Here is a 16,329-nt window from a genome sequence, read left to right as displayed (position 1 = left end):
TTGGAGCTTTTAGAAAAGATTTTAAATGTTTCATTATGGCATACTGAAAATATTAACTTAACCAAAAAAATCTGGTTCAAAATCCAACTTAAATTTCCACTGCTGGCCAAGGCGAAGTAAGCCAACTACAATCTATCTCTTCCAGTGATTATGGACCACCTAAACAATAACCTCAACCAACTGGACATTTAAAGAAACTCCAACAACAATAGAACATACGTATTTTTCAAGTATTCCTGGAAATTCGTGATGATAGGTCATATCCTGGGCCATAATGCAAATCAAAACAAATTTAAAATAATTAAACAAAACAATTTTTTCCCAGATCAAAAGGAATTAAATTAGAAATAAATGACTTTCTGGAAAATCCCAATTATTTAAAATTAAATATGCGTACTTCTAAAAAGTCCATGGGTCAAAGAGGAAGTCTCAGATGAAACTGAAAATTATTTTGAACTAATTGCAAATGAAGACACAACATATCAAAATTTACAGGATGTAACTACAGAAATGCTTAGAAGAAAATTTATAGCACTAAATGCTATAACAAACCTACCAATTGGATCTCAAACCAATAATCTAAGTTTCAATATTAAAATACTAGAAAAAAGCAAATTAAACTCAAACCAAACAAAAAAGTAAATGATAAATATGATAAATATAAGGGTAATAATCAGTACAATTGAAATAAAATGTAGAGGAAATTAAGGTAACAAAAGCTTATTCTTTGAAAAATCAAATAAAATAGATAAACCTCCTCCTAGATCAATCAAGAAAAAATAGAAAACTATCGACCTTATAGACATTAAAAGGATAATACAAGAATCTATGAATACCTCAGTGCCCATAAATTCCCCGAATCAAATGAGTCAGACTAACTCGTTAAAGAGATGAACGATAAAAAACCTCACAAGAAAGAAAGAAAGAAAGAAAGAAAGAAAAGTTAACCTAAATTTTCCTATATCTATAAAGGAATTGAATTTTACTCATAAACTTTCCCAAAATTGAAAATTCTAGGCCCAGATAGTTCCTTTGGTCATTTCTACTAAATATTTAAGAAAGAAAAAATACAAACTTACCCAAACTTTGATAAAACACAAGAGGGAACACTTCACAATTCATTTGGGAGGCTATTAATATTCTATTAACAAAATGAGAGAAAGACATAATGAAAAAACTATGGAACAACATATGCCACAAATAGAGATGCAAAAAATCTTTAACAAAATATTAGCAATATATCAAAATATTTAACATACCAAATATGTGGATCAAAATATATATCAAACCTACTGGTAGATATATAGGATAATACAGTACAACCAAGTAGAGTCTATCCTGGAAATGCAAGGCTAGTCCAACATTAGAAAATGTAATTAGAAAACTGTATTTCACTATTTCAACAGATTAAAGAAGAAAAAACTCACAGATGAAAAAAAAGCATTTGATAAAATTCAAATTCCATTCATTATCTACATATAAACTGAGCACACTACAAATAGAAGGGAACTTCCCTAACTTCATAATGGGTAACATGTGTAAACATGCACATGCATATACACCTATGACTTAATACTTAAACATCATACTTAATGGTGAAGGTTTAAATGCTTTCCCCCTAATATTGGGAACAAGGTAAGGATGTCTGCTCTCACGCTTCTCTCCAACATTACACTGGATGCCCTGGCCAACTCAAGTAGGCAAGAAAAAAATATATAAGTAAAAAATACACTAACTGGAAAAACTGTCCATTCACAGATGATGTCTATGCAGAAAATCCCAAGGAACCTAAAATAAAGCAAAACTCACATAGTACGTGAGTTTAGCAAATTCACAGTATACAGGATCAATATACAAAATAAATCACATTTCTAAATACTAATAATGAACATTTGGAAATAAAAAATTTAAAGAAGAGTAACAAGCATAGTGGATATATCTGCCAAATAGAGGATACTCAATGGATAGTTTTTGAATAAATGTGCAATTTGGATTTCAAATGTGTCTACTTCTGGTTTTCAAAAAAATTATATGTCAAAATGTGTTCTTCTGGGTGGTGTTAAGATGATCTGATACCTCAAAAGTATAACAATTTCTCATGGACAGTAACATCCGAGAATAAGCTAGATAGCTAGAAGCAGCCAGACAGGCTTAAAGCATATTAAATAATCCACTCTACGCATGGTAGATTCCTTTTAGCTGTGGTATTTAAGTGGGCATTGTATTCCTGCCAGGTAAGCTTCTAGTAGAATGTTAGCTTCTTATAACTCTGTTATACGCAATATGCTTTGTACATTTGGGTCAATTAACATGTATCATAAAAATTAAAAATTATATTTGCATAATCTTAGTGATCTTAATTACACTGATGTATTAATTTTTCAACACAAATGAGGAAGAATTCTCAAGATTAACATTGCTGATAACGGCAAGAGATCAGGACCCCAAATGTTAGTAGTTATACATCCATTCCAACTCTCATTTTAGAACTTGAAACCACAGTTCTAGTCAGATAGTACTATATCATTGGTAAAGTGAACACATATTTTTGGTTACTTATTAATTTTACTTTTTTGCATTATTATATTCATAGTGTTACAGTTCTTTCTAATACCTGTAGTACAGGTTCTATTTTAGTGAGTGGAACAGGGAAGGTTTGGCAGTCTTAAGGTCTTTGAGGCACCAAGAGGGAAACAATGCTCATTTTATTTTATTTTATTTATTTAGTTTTTAGAGAGGGTGGGACAGAGGGTGAGGGAGAGAAAGAATCTTAAGCAAACTCCATGCCCAATGCAGGGCTCAATCTCACAATGCTGATATCATGATCTGAATCAAAAACAAGAGTCAGATGCTTAACCAACATAGTCACCCAAGTGCCCCAACATTGTTCATTTTAGAGCACTTAGTAATAAAACTATTTGTATCCATTTTTTCAAGCAGATAAATGGGCTCTAAATCTATAAAAGAAAACAATGAAATAAGGGCTTTAAAAAATTCTAAATATATAAGCAACTCATCTCCTGATATATACTTTATACATAAAAATTATAGTTGGAACAAAATTTCTTATTATATCAACAGAAATACTCATTCATTGTCTACAATAGAAGAATGATTGCACCATCTGCCTAGATTTGAGTAAAACATAGGATGCCATTTCTTTCACTGACCAGAAAATTTCAACTAGAAATAAGGGAAATAGTCAATGACTCCACCTTGAAATCACCAATAGAAAAGACTTAATTACTTAGAAATTTGTGAGGTTTAATTAAACATGAAATATTTTATGTGGTTGCTTCTGTTTGCATAATTTTAGAATGGCTTTAAATTTACACTGTCATTGTTCCATAGAACGAAACTGCTGTTGTGGTGATAAATTGTTTGGAGGCATTTGAGCATCGTGGGGAGTAGATTAATGTAGTCAATAATCCTGAGCTTTTTTAAATCAGAAAGACCTATATTTAAATCCAAGTTCTCTTAATTATTTGATTATGTAACTTTTACCAAATTACTAACCTATGAGCTTTGGTTGCTTTTTGTCACCTTAAAATGAGGACAGTGCATAACCTTGGGATGCTGAGAAAATTAAGAGATTGCATGTAAAATCCCAGGTACATAATTTCTCATTAGATCACAGTTATTATTATTATTAATTTGTTTTTAAATAATTATATAAGCTCATGTGTTTTAGATAACCCATGTACTGTAGATAATTTTTACTCTTGGATCTCTTTTGCCTGGTAAACTTCATATCTTGTAGGGAAGAATGAGATCAGATATTCTCTTAACCAATTTCAGAAGACCAGTGAGGGCTTTCTATAGCAGATGCAGGTGGCTGTCTACTAAAGTGGCTTTCAAACTCTCTTGCTTTGACCTGCACCAAGAAATTCATCTTACATCATGACTGAATATACACACACATAACTGGACTGTAAGTTTCATAAACCACGTTAACACCTATTAGGCATGATGAAGTTATCATTTGCTTTACTTTTATTTTATTTTATTTTGTAAAATGTTGATTACACTTCTCTAAATTGATTTCATGATCCCCTAATGGGTTGCAACCTGAAGCTTGAAATTATTAATTGACCCAATAATCATCCCCTTCCTCCTTCCCTCTCTGTTTAAATAACAAAATGTGACTTCATTCAGATATTTACCTCAAGGAAGTCAGTCTATTTTAAAGGCAAATACTGACTTAGCTGCCCTTGTCAGTGATTAGTTTGGCGTGATCATGGGTTATGGTTCTGACCAATATAAGGAGAGATTATCTTGCTGGTTTCTTTTCATATAAAGGTACTAGTTTCATCCATGAGGATTCCACTTTCATGACCTAATCCCTCGCAGAGGCCCCACTTCTTAATACCATCCCCCTGGGAATTGGGATTTCAACATGTGAATTTGGGGAAGAGGACAGAAACATTCAATCCATTACACCTTGAAAAGGAGATCTTAATACAGATAGATCGAAAAAGTAGCAGCTCTTGATTCAAATTCTCTGCCTTTATCATCATGAAGAGCACTGAGTAATGTATAGAACTGTTGAATCACTATGTTGTACACCCGAAACTAATATAACACTATATGTTAACTATCCTGGAATTAAAATTAAAAACTTAATAAAAGGGGCGCCTGGGTGGCTCAGTGGGTTAAAGCCTCTGCCTTCGGCTCGGGTCATGATCTCAGGGTCCTGGGATCGAGCCCCACATGGGGCTCTCTGCTCAGCAGGGAGCCTGCTTCCTCCCTCTCTCTCTGCCTGCCTCTCTGCCTACTTGTGATCTCTGTCTCTCAAATAAATAAAATCTTTAAAAAAAAAAAACTTAATAAAAAATTCACTGGCCCTAAAAGACTCTGATCAGTTATTTCATTATGATCAATTGTTCACCAACCCATAATCAACATCTTTTATATAGAATGACATATATACAATGATATGTCTTCCTTTCTAGAAAACTGAAATTTGAAATACCAATTATTTATTACTACTAATAGATGGATATAAAAAATGATTTTCAGCAATTTGCAAACCAACTTCAATGAACAATATGCTACTCCCTATTTTTAATGTGCATATTGTATTTAGATTGTATTGCATTTAATCTTGGCTATCTTGAGGGGAAAAAAGCAATGACTGGAAAACCTTCAGTTTTCTTTTTCTTTTCCTCTTTTTTTCTTAATGTAGGCACCATACCCAGCCTGGAGCCCAAGATGGGGCTTGAATTCATGATCCTGAGATCAACACCTGAGCTGAGATCAAAAGTAGGATGCTCAACTAACAGAGCCACCCACACACCCGTCTAGTTTTCTCATATATGGTAAAAGCTGTCAAATATGGCTACTTTCATATTACAACAGAATCACTGACTAGACAATGAAAAATATTCAGTCAACTTAGTATTACTTAATAAAAAGTTGCTTAATAAAGAGTTATGTGGTACCCAGTTTAAATATCTTCTACAGCTGCTTTCCAGGATGTTAACTGGGTTTGTTGTTGTGGCTGTATTCAGTTGGTGGCTAAGTTGAGCTAGAAAGTTCAAGAAGGTCTCTCTAACTTGTCTGGGGCTTTGGTGCTATTGAGTGGGGTACTTTAATCACCCACTATGTAGCCTTTCTTTTCACGTAGTGCCTCCAAGGATATGCTACCTCTCCAGCAGGATAGCTTGAATTTATGGATACCATGTTCCAGCTTTAAATATCTCTGTACATTGATTTTTGTCTGAGAAGTAAAATTAATTTACTTTTGGAATAGCATCTTAACTCCCATTGTTAAAATAAATTGAGGTGTCCAGACTTAAAATTGGAAAACATTTTTAACTTTACAAAAGTATTTTCCAAAAGTAACAAAGGCTTCTATTTTTTAAATACAAAAAACATGTTTTCAGGGAAATATGTCTTGGAAAGAAAAAAAGGATTTTTTTCCCCCTTAAGATTATAAAACATTAGGCCACTTGGTTCAGTCAGTGCATTTTTTTTCCCTTCCTCCCTTTTGGACAAAGTACTTTTACAATCAGAACTTATTATGTGTTAAAGTATTAAAAGTTTCTCCAGGGTTTCCTAAAGTGTTCATGAAATATTTACTTGAGAAAGTGGAGGAGAAAAAGAAGTTACAATAGCAAATGTTTAATAACTTATCACTGTGGCAAAAAAAAAAAATTGTCTAAAATAAGTGATAAAAAGAAAATTAGGTATTCTCGTTTGAGAATAGAAGAAATCTAGAATTGCTTTTATTCTATTATAGTTACAGTCCATTATACTCAGACTTAAAAAAAACTCTGAAGGTAACAAAACAATTTATTTCTCAGATTCAGTATAGTTATAAAATTCTAAAAAGGTATAATCAGTTAAAAAGAAAAAGGAGTCATCAAATTAGAAAATTTGATTCAATAGTTCAGATTCTATCTGCAGCATGACCAAGGATATATATTTGTTAAAAGAAACCATTGCCCTTGATAATAAAGTTGTAAACATTCAATTATTAATGTTTGGGAGTAAATAAGATAAATATTGTTTTGTAAGGATTTGGATTGTTTTTTCAATTCCTGGCAGAGAACCAGATGCAATCAACAGTTTTCATGTAGGACAATCAAATGTAAAGTAATTCTTATGTTAATAAATAATTCGCTTGCAGTTCAAAAAATTTCACCAGAACTTTCACTCATGTTCCTTTCTGCTTCAGAAATGAACAGTTGTTTTCTAAACATTCATGGATGCTTATGATTACACTGTGTTTCATTATCATGAATGTTTATACTGCACTTAATAACAAAATAGATATTACCTATTGGTTAACTTGTATTCGTTTTAAAAAGTCCTACTTTCAAAGTTCCTTATGATGGGTCTAGAGAGAAAAGTAAAAAATGTAGATGTCATATCCTCCTATAAACTCACAGTGCAGGGGCACCTAGGTGGCTCAGTGGGTTAAGCCTCTGCCTTTGGCTCAGGTCATGAACTCGGGGTCCTGGGATTGAGCCCCGCATCGGGCTCTCTGCTCCGCGGGGAGCCTGCTTCCTCCTCGCTCTCTCTCTGCCTGCCTCTCTGCCTACTCGTGATCTCTATCAAGTGAATAAATAAAATCTTTAAAAAATTTTTTTAAAAAATAAACTCACAGTGCATCCGGAACAATCTCTGAAGTATTCTCTACCAGTTTTATTCCCAACTTGACCAGTTTGAAAAATATTTTCAGTGTTATAAATAAATAGTCTCAGGGCAAAGATAAAAAGCCCAAGTTACCAAAAGTGAAAACTACAACATGGTCTCAGGGTTATGATAAATCAGAGGCTGTAAGACCCTTTAAGATTTTAGAATGATGTCAAGCAATGCCTCATAGGCCCTGTGAGCTTCGGAACACTATGCGCCTTCTCCACAGCACCCTGAATCTCAACCCACACTAGAAGGGACCTAAAAGAGATTTATAGAAGTGACTTCTGTCTAATGGAGTAAACTGATCTGCTACAGAAGGCTCACAAAGTTTTTAAGAAAAACTTAGTATTGATGAAGATACCACCGGCCAACTAAAGGAGACAGAAGCAAAATGAAAAGTTATCTCTAGGCCCCTAGCTCTCTACAGGTCTTTTCTTCAGAAGACTCTTTTTCTTAACCCCTCCTCTACAAACAAAAATATTGCTGCATCAATCATCTATTGCTATGCAACAAACCATCCCAAAACATAATGGCTGAAACAATGATCTTTTAATTCCCTCTTTCTGTGAATTGACTAGTGGCTCTTCTGCTCTAAAACGGTGACAGCAGAAATCACTCATGTGACTGCACTGAGATGGTATCGAAGCTGAGCTAGGAGACTCAAGAAGACCTCTCTGACTTATCTGGGCCCTTGATGCTACTGAATGGGGTATCTCAGTTCTTCCCTATGAGGCCATTCCTTCCCTGTGGTATCTCTAGGGACTCTCCGAATGTCCCTCTCTCCATCAGGATAACCTGGAATTCGAACATGATGACTCAGGAAACTAAGAGCATGAAAGCAGAAACCGTCAGGCCTTACTTTCACATTTTGTTGGTCACAGAAAGTTACCAGACCAGCCCAGAATGAAGAGGAAGGAAATTGGTCTTCACCCCTTGTAGGGAGGAATGGTATGCTTGTAGAGGAAGTAAGGAATTGTTTGGAGGCTATCTTTGAAGACTCTTTCACAGTCCACCCTCTGGCCACAATTCTTGCCTAATCCATACGCAAAATGTACTCACCATGTACCCTAAAAATATTATGCCATTATGACATAAGTTTTAACTTCAGTATCTTATGGTCTAAGTCAGGATAAAAGTCCTCAGGACTTTTATCAGGAACAGTCCAGGGACAGTTCCTTGGGTGTAGCTGCTTGGGAGTGGCCTCTCAGTCCAGGTGTTCTAGGATAGAAAAACCACACAGACCCTCGCAGTCAAAAGTCAAGGGGCAGGAAAACAAGAGCTAAGATTGTCAGAGCACCAATACTAAGGGCCAGGGGACAGCCCTTGACTGTCGTTCAGTTCATTCCTCTGGTAATGATTTCCTAATCCATCACTTGCCTTGCTTCCTGGATCCTCCCTTCAGTCTGCTCTACCATTCAATTATACATGCTTCCTTTTTCATAAGAAATGACAAGTGCTGGGTTGGAAATATTTCGTCTAAATTCAGCTTTAAAACTGAATAGTTCCTGCTTTAGCTCATTTCTTCTCGTACATTATCATCAGTGGTTAAAAAGTTAATTGATGGGCACCTGGGTGGCTTACCCATTAAGCATCCAACTCTTGATTTCGGCTCAGGTCATGATCTCAGAGTCATAAGATTGAGCCCCATGTTGGGCTCTGCGCTCAACATGGAATCTGGTTGAGATTTTCTCTCTCTTTGCCTCTACCCCTCCCCCACTTGCTCTCTTGTCCTCTCTCTCTCTCTCTTTCAGAGTAAATAAATAAAATCTTTTCTAAAAAGTTAATTGATATTTTTACCACTCTGTATGGCAATCTCCTTAAGAGATCTGTAAGATCATAAGTTTTATTTTCATTCTTCTCTATGACAAGTAAAAGTATTCTAAGCATTCCTTTATTGCAGAATCCAGGTCCTACTTTTTTTTTTTTTTTTTTTAAGCATTTGATGACTTTTTTTACTGCCTTTGCACCGTCTCCTGTTCATTCACTATTCTTCAAGCCTTTGCGAATAACCTCCTAACCACCAGTATTATCTTTCTCTTGCTTCTGTAGCAAATCACTACAAACTTAGCAGGCGTAGGCAACACAAATTTATTATTATCTAGCTTTGTAGATGAGAAGTCCAAGACAGATCTCACAGGAATAGAATCAAGATGTTGACTGAACTGTATTCCCTTCTGGAGGCTCTAGGAGGGAATCTGTTCCCTTGCCTTTTCCAGCTTCTAGAGGCCTTCTGCATTCTTTGGCTTGCGGTTCCCTTCAATAATCTGCAAAGCCAGCAACAGTGGGCTGAGTTCTTATATTGTATCACACTGACCTTCTCTTATGTATCCGTTTTCCATTTTAAGGCTCCTTGTGCCGGTATTGGGCCTACCTGGATAACCAGGATACTTTCCCCATCTCGAGATGACTCATCACATCTGCAAACTTCTTCTTACCACAGAAGGCAACATATACATAAATTCTGGGGATTAGGATGTGGACATCTCTACTAGGGTGGGGCATTATTCTGTCTACTACACTGTCTTTTCTGCCTCAACGAACAGTATTCTTACCATTCTTCTAAGCTCTACCTACCACCTTGTCCTATAGCCAACACCCCATGTTTCAGCTTTTTATTAGAATACCCCTCTCCAGATACCAATTTCTGTATCTACTGCTAAATAACAAACCACCCTAAAATGTAGTGTTTTAAGATGATTCATTATTTCTCCCAATTCTGTTTGAATGCTTGGGTTTTTTGTTCCGCATGTATGCTAGGATCACTTCTACAGCTGAATTCAGCTGACTTCACTCACTCATCAGATGTGGCAAGGGCACGACTGGCTCTCTGCTGTTGAGGCAGACTCTGAAGAAGCTGACAGCTAGAGATTGTTGACCTCCCTCCTTGCAGCTAGGTAACAAGTCCTTTCTGGAAGGTGAATCTGACAGCATATCTCTTTGCTTACCACAATCCAATGCTTGCTTCACATAGGTCTATTTCTCCAATATGTGTTTAGGGAGTTGCTCCTATAGGATTGAAGGGGTCACTTTTCCTGATGAAAGGATGGAGTTTAGTGGAGCAAACTACACCCGCTGCTGTGGTCAGGCTGGAGAATTCAGTCAGTACTCGTCGTCTCCCCCTCCTATTCATTTGGATTTCTCTTACTGTCCACTATTTCCTACGCTGCCTTCACTGGCTTCACTGCAACTCAGTAAACTCAGTTGCAACTCAACCCTTATTCACTGAGAGGCCTAAATTTCTGTCATCACTCATTTTCAGGGTGAGGTTGCTATACCTACTCATTAGAATTACAATTTGTTAAGTGTATCATGTGGGCTCCTCACTTATTCCTTCCTGCCCTGATTGTGTAGCAGGATCTCTACCTCTTCCTGATGATCATAGTAAATTAGCCTTGGCAGGATGGTGACTCTTTTTCTTGCCTACTGGTCTCAGGACACAAGGAGCCCAGAGTACCAAGGAAGCATCTGAAGCTTATTATTTCAATGCGATTCTTGCTACTTTTTTTGACAAAAGTGTGTCCCTTTAGGGACCAAGACCTCTCACTATGCAGACTTCAGAACTGTGAAGATAGGGAGCACAAAGTACCCTAGGTTTATTAAAGGTAATATAATGAGGGGGCACTTCTGCCTCCACCCCTTGGTTCCTATACCCATATATTTTGTACTGGGGCACAGTGCTGTATAAAAATCATGGATCTAATGCATATAATACATTTTTGAGTATGGCATCTTTGCAGAGTATTGTTTGGAACTGGTGTTCAGCTCTACCTTTAGCTAGTTGTTCCAATGCTGCTAGTCTGGCAGTTTCTGGATGGTGAGATATGTGATATTATCAGTGGATCCTATGGATATGGGTCCACTCTTGTACTTCCCTGATATTATGTGGAATCCCATGCTAGTGAATTGAACATCAGAAAAGCATTCAAATGATGGTACTGGCTGAGATTCTGTGGCCCAAGAAAGCAAAGCCATACCTGTAATATGTGTCTTGTTCTGTGAGGAAGAACTTCTGGTTTCTCACTGGAAACTCAGTCTTGCTTTTTATTGCTGGTAGGTTGGGCCACTCAGCAGCAACAGGAGCTAAATCAGCCTTGATCAGAGGAAATTGATGCTGTTGAACCCAGGGTCAGTGTTCATTCTTTCCACAGTGAACATTGCATCCATGTGCTTGTTGTGCCAGCATTGGGTGGCTAATGGTTAAGGAAGGAAGGATGAGGTCAATGGGACAATTTGTTCAGTCTTCTTTATTGTCAGTGCCTCTCTAGTAGTGACGCTCACTGGTGGGAGTTGCATGTAATTTCCTTTTTTACACAAAGAGTAATGATTAATATTAGCACTATTATCAGTAAAAAACTTTCCCCTCAAGCTTTTTAAAAAAATACAATGTTAACATGTAGCTTCTGGTTTCAAGGACAACTTTCAACTAAGGTTGGACTTTTATGGCTTATTTGTTTTGTTTTTTTCTTTTTATTTTGAAATGAGTTGAGCATCCAGGAAAAGTTGCAAGACCAGTAGAAAGAACTTCCGTACACTCTTCACCCAGATCACCAGTTGTTCCCTTCTTGCTACATGAGCCCATGGTTTTCCTCAGCATGCTATGGGGATTTAGGTAGTCTGTGAAATGGGCACAATACTGGTGTCTGTCTCACAGGACCATTGCCAAGACTGAATGAGTTCCAGATATGAAAAATAAGATACAAATGAATGGCTGTCTCAAAACCCAACAGGACCTCTGTCCAACTTTGGAGCACAGTTTTTGGGGAAAAAAGTAAGGAAGTGATCTTGTCCTTCAGGGTGAAGGAAGTGGGAGCTAAAAAGGTCTCCATAAGAAGTGACCTCTCATGCCAGTATTTAACATCCAGCCATCTAGGATCCCAGCAAAACCATGATTTCCATGTTCCGCCAAGTAAGGTAGGACTTTATTGGAATTTACAATTTTCTATTCTTAGGCCATATTTTATCTTCCAGCTCTGATATTGAATTTTTATTTCAACAATCATATTTTTCAATTTACAGGATCTTTTTATTGTTATACTATCACACAGCTATACAATATAATCTCTTTCTTTTAAAGATATTTTATGGTTGTTGTTGTTTTTTATTATTATCAGCTTGTCTGGTTCCTTTGGATTTTCCCCCTCCGTTAATTCCCCCCTCCTTTTCTTTATTTGGAGGCTTTCATTTCACCAAGTGTTGAGTGATACCCATTTATGTGTGTTGATTTTTTGGCTGGTGGTCTTCATTAAGCTCTCATTGTTTTGCCCAAACTTTACAAGGGTGTTTTGTTAGTATTGGAGGCAAAATTTTGGTAAAATTATTACCTGCAGTAACATGGAAGACAGAAAATGTACCTAATGCACTCATGGCATTCGGTGAGATTTTAAGGGAGAATTTTGAAAAAATAAGGTGGCTGCTACTAGCTGCAACTGATAAAATACTTACCCTAAGAAAAAAACAAGCTCAAAAATAAGGAGGTGGGCAAGCAAACAGAATTGAAATGGAATACAAAGCTTAGGTGGGCAGGGCTGGAAAATGAACTGCCTTTCACCAAATCAAAAGTGTCATAGTTAAATGAGGGCTTAGGACAAAGACAAAATCCAGTATATTGCCATTAGCATGGACTCAAGAAAAAGTTTCTAGTTCAATGTGACTTTTGCTACATTTTTTGACAAAAGTATGTCCCTGGGGCACCTGGGTGGCTCAGTGGGTTGAGGCCTCTGCCTTCGGCTCAGGTCATGATCCCAGGGTCCTGGGATCCAGCCCGATAAGGGCTCTCTGCTCAGCGGGGAGCCTGCTTACGCCCCCTGCCACCCCTCTGCCTGCCTCTCTGCCTACTTGTGATCTGTCAAATAAATAAATAAAATCTTAAAAAAAAAAAAAAAGTATGTCCCTTTAGGGATCAAGACCTCTCACTATGAACTGTAAAGACAGGGAGCACAAAGTACCCTGCGTTCATTAAAGGTAATATAGTGGGGGGCACTTCTTCCACCCCTTGGTTCCTATACCCATATTTTTCCACCCCTCTGAAGGGATGAAAGGGGATGGCTTTCCCTTGAACTAAAAAACTACCTCAAAGATTAAGGGATTAACTAATTAATTAGGACTAATAAGACTAATATCCTCAAGATATACATGTCTACAAACTAAGTTATGAGTACTTGGAACATCTTGGGCTGAACTAGTTAATAACAATTTCCAATCCTTTTCTGCTACAGTCTTCCAGTTCTTTACTCACACTGTGACTCCTATATTTGGGTGAACCCTAGTTCCTTTATTAAACATCTTTATTCATGTAAAACTTGACTTCAGAACTGTGAAGATAGGGAGCACAAAGTACCCTAGGAATCTTCTTTCCTCACCAAATCCAGACTAAAACACATGGCTGGCCTAGAAAAGAGAGCCTAAGGCAAAAATTTAATATATTACTTTATTAGAAAGGGCAATCCATGCTTGTGAAGGTTAGGAAGAAGAAAGGCTACCAAGGATGAGAAGCAAAGGCAAACTGATAAGTTTACTGTATAGGACTTGGTTTCTGTTTCATCAAAAGCCATGAAGAGACAGCCACTCACTTGGCAAGTACATTTGCTTAGCTACATGGTGCATTTCTGGGCAGGAGGGTGAAAACCTGTGTCTCAAATCAATCTATCAGAAGAAAAAAGAGAAATTGATCTGAGAGCTTTTTCTAGTTCATTGATCCAAGTTTTCCAAACCGTTAACTTCACTGCTCTTCCACATACATCACCTAGCCGTTCTGACAGTCACTGGGGAAACCTTGGGGCATGGTGCTTCCTAGAGTGCAGAAGTGTTGGGATAGGTCTGGGATTCTGAGCATGTGGCTAGTTGACCTCAGACAGAGGAATCACTGTCTGTCACTGACTATGCAGGTAGCTATGGCTGAGTGGTTAGTGGCCTGGGAAACAGAAGCCAAGAATCTGAGAAGGCACTTGAGGAAGATGTGTCTGATACTAAAGACGAAGTTATCTGTTGGCACAATAATGCTGTATAATAAACAGCTATAGAACTTCGTGGCACAGTGGACATCCTTTGCTCACACATCTGGAATTAGAAAGGTGTCAGGTGGTTCTGCTGATCCCAGAGGAGATTGTCCACCTTATCTGGGGGTTGATTGGCTATCAGTTAATCTAGACAGGATTCATCTTGGGTAACCAATTAATTTGGATCTACTCCATGTGTCTCTAACCCCCCAGCGGGCTAACCCAAACATGTACATGCTCATGGCAACAGCAGAAGCACAAGATGAAGTAAAAATTCATTAGATCTTTGGAAATAAATATGGTCCAGAGTCAGAGTGAAAGGGTACTTCAAAGGAGAATGAAAAAGGACCATGAATACAGGAAAAGTAAAGAATTAGTGACATTTTTACAGTTTATCATACCTAAGAAAAACAAAACAATTCATTGTTCTAAAAGGTATTATTATTGTTTTCTTTGGAAAAAGTTAAGATTTTATCTGGCCTTAGTTATAAATTAGGCTCTTACAAAGTCTGTGGGTCACCATTTTTATGCCAGCTGTAAGATGGTGGCAAATCCCCTCCGTTTACCTGTTATGTTTAGTTGGTTTGTAAAGCCAGTTAAATGGCAATAGATTTTGGCTCAGGGCAGTCCAAATTTAGCCCAGAGAAATCCAACTTTGGCCCTGCTTAAATCAATTCGAGGCTTCCTCTGTTCCCAGTGCCAAGTTCTAAACATGAAGAAATCTATTTTAATTCCATTCTTGTAAAATAAGTACTAAATAGGCAAACCAGTTGATTTGGCTAAAACTATAGGACTAATAATGTTCAAACCTTATATAATCCACATTACTTTTTATGAAATAGCATAATAAAATGGTGACTTCACTAAACCAAATCAGAAGTCCCAGATGCTAGACCAGATCCTACAACTAGCTGTGTGACCCATGAGCAAGTTACTTAATCTCTTTAGGTTGTGGCTGCCTATATAATCAGGGATTGTTCTAAACTGCAATGTTCCAACTATCCCATATCCACAAGATGTGAGTAGGCATTACTTATTCAAATAAGTTTAAGAAATACTAATTTAAAATTCAAAATGTTTATTTCAAGACTTTTCAGCATTTTTAAGCTGTATCTTTTGAGTCTCTAGAGGGGAATATAATGTGCAGAAAACAAATTTCACCAATGACTCATGTGTTCATAAAACATGTTATCTATTGCCCTGAATATACTTAGGTAAATGTGCCATTATTGCTAGCATCCACAAGGTTGAATTTATCAGTCACGGTCCCAGAAAGAAACAGAGGATGACTTCACACAGGGACATTGAAGAATATAATAAAATGACTATTTACAAAGGTATATAGGCAGGGTGTAAGGAAGCCAACAAGGTATAGTGAACTACTCTGGGGCTAGTTACACCTGGGAGCTGTTACTTCCTGTAAAGGGATGGAACGGGAACCTGAAATTAGACAGCAACTGGGATAATACGTGGAAAGAGATTCCCTGATAGGATGATCTCCAGTAGAGATACACAGCCAACCCATGGTAACCTGGCAGAAAAGGAACCAGGGAAATAACACCATTTCATTTTCCTTCAACCTCTGATCTCTCGCGAGTGCTTTCATCTGTTGAACCTAACAAAAAGGCAGAAGGGAAGGAGACTCACCTCACAGAGCAGAAAGCAGAAGGGAGTGGAGGGCAAATCCAAAAAGAAGCTATCCCAGACAGTAGGGTTCTATTCATAAGCAGCTAGATTAGGTGATTAAATGATGTCCTCAGGATTCAGCCTTACCTCTCCACTCTGCTTTCCTTTGCTGGCTTAATTCTAAGGCAAGTTCCTACCACCTGCTGCACAGATGCCACCAGCAGCTCTAGGGTTATAGCATGGTTAGTTCGCATTTTCAGATAAAATAATAAAAAGAGTAAACACATATATAGCACTTAGTATATGTCAAGTGCTGCTGAAAGCTCCTTACATACCTTAACTCAGTTAATCCTCATATTAATCCTGTAAGGGAGCTACTGTACTACCATCTCTTTAGAAATGAAGAAACTGACAAGGATGAAGAAATGAAGAATCCTGAAAAGGATAAGCTGAGATTTACATTCATGTAGTTAGCTCTAGAGTCTGTAGTTGAAACTACTGCACCATATTGCTTTTTGAAAAATAAACGCAATCTCCTACAGCATTCGTATCACTTATCAAAAAG

This window comes from Mustela erminea, chromosome 5 (assembly GCF_009829155.1).
Source record: "Mustela erminea isolate mMusErm1 chromosome 5, mMusErm1.Pri, whole genome shotgun sequence".
NCBI classification, from domain to species: domain Eukaryota; kingdom Metazoa; phylum Chordata; class Mammalia; order Carnivora; family Mustelidae; genus Mustela; species Mustela erminea.
This window is presented reverse-complemented; position numbering follows the sequence as displayed.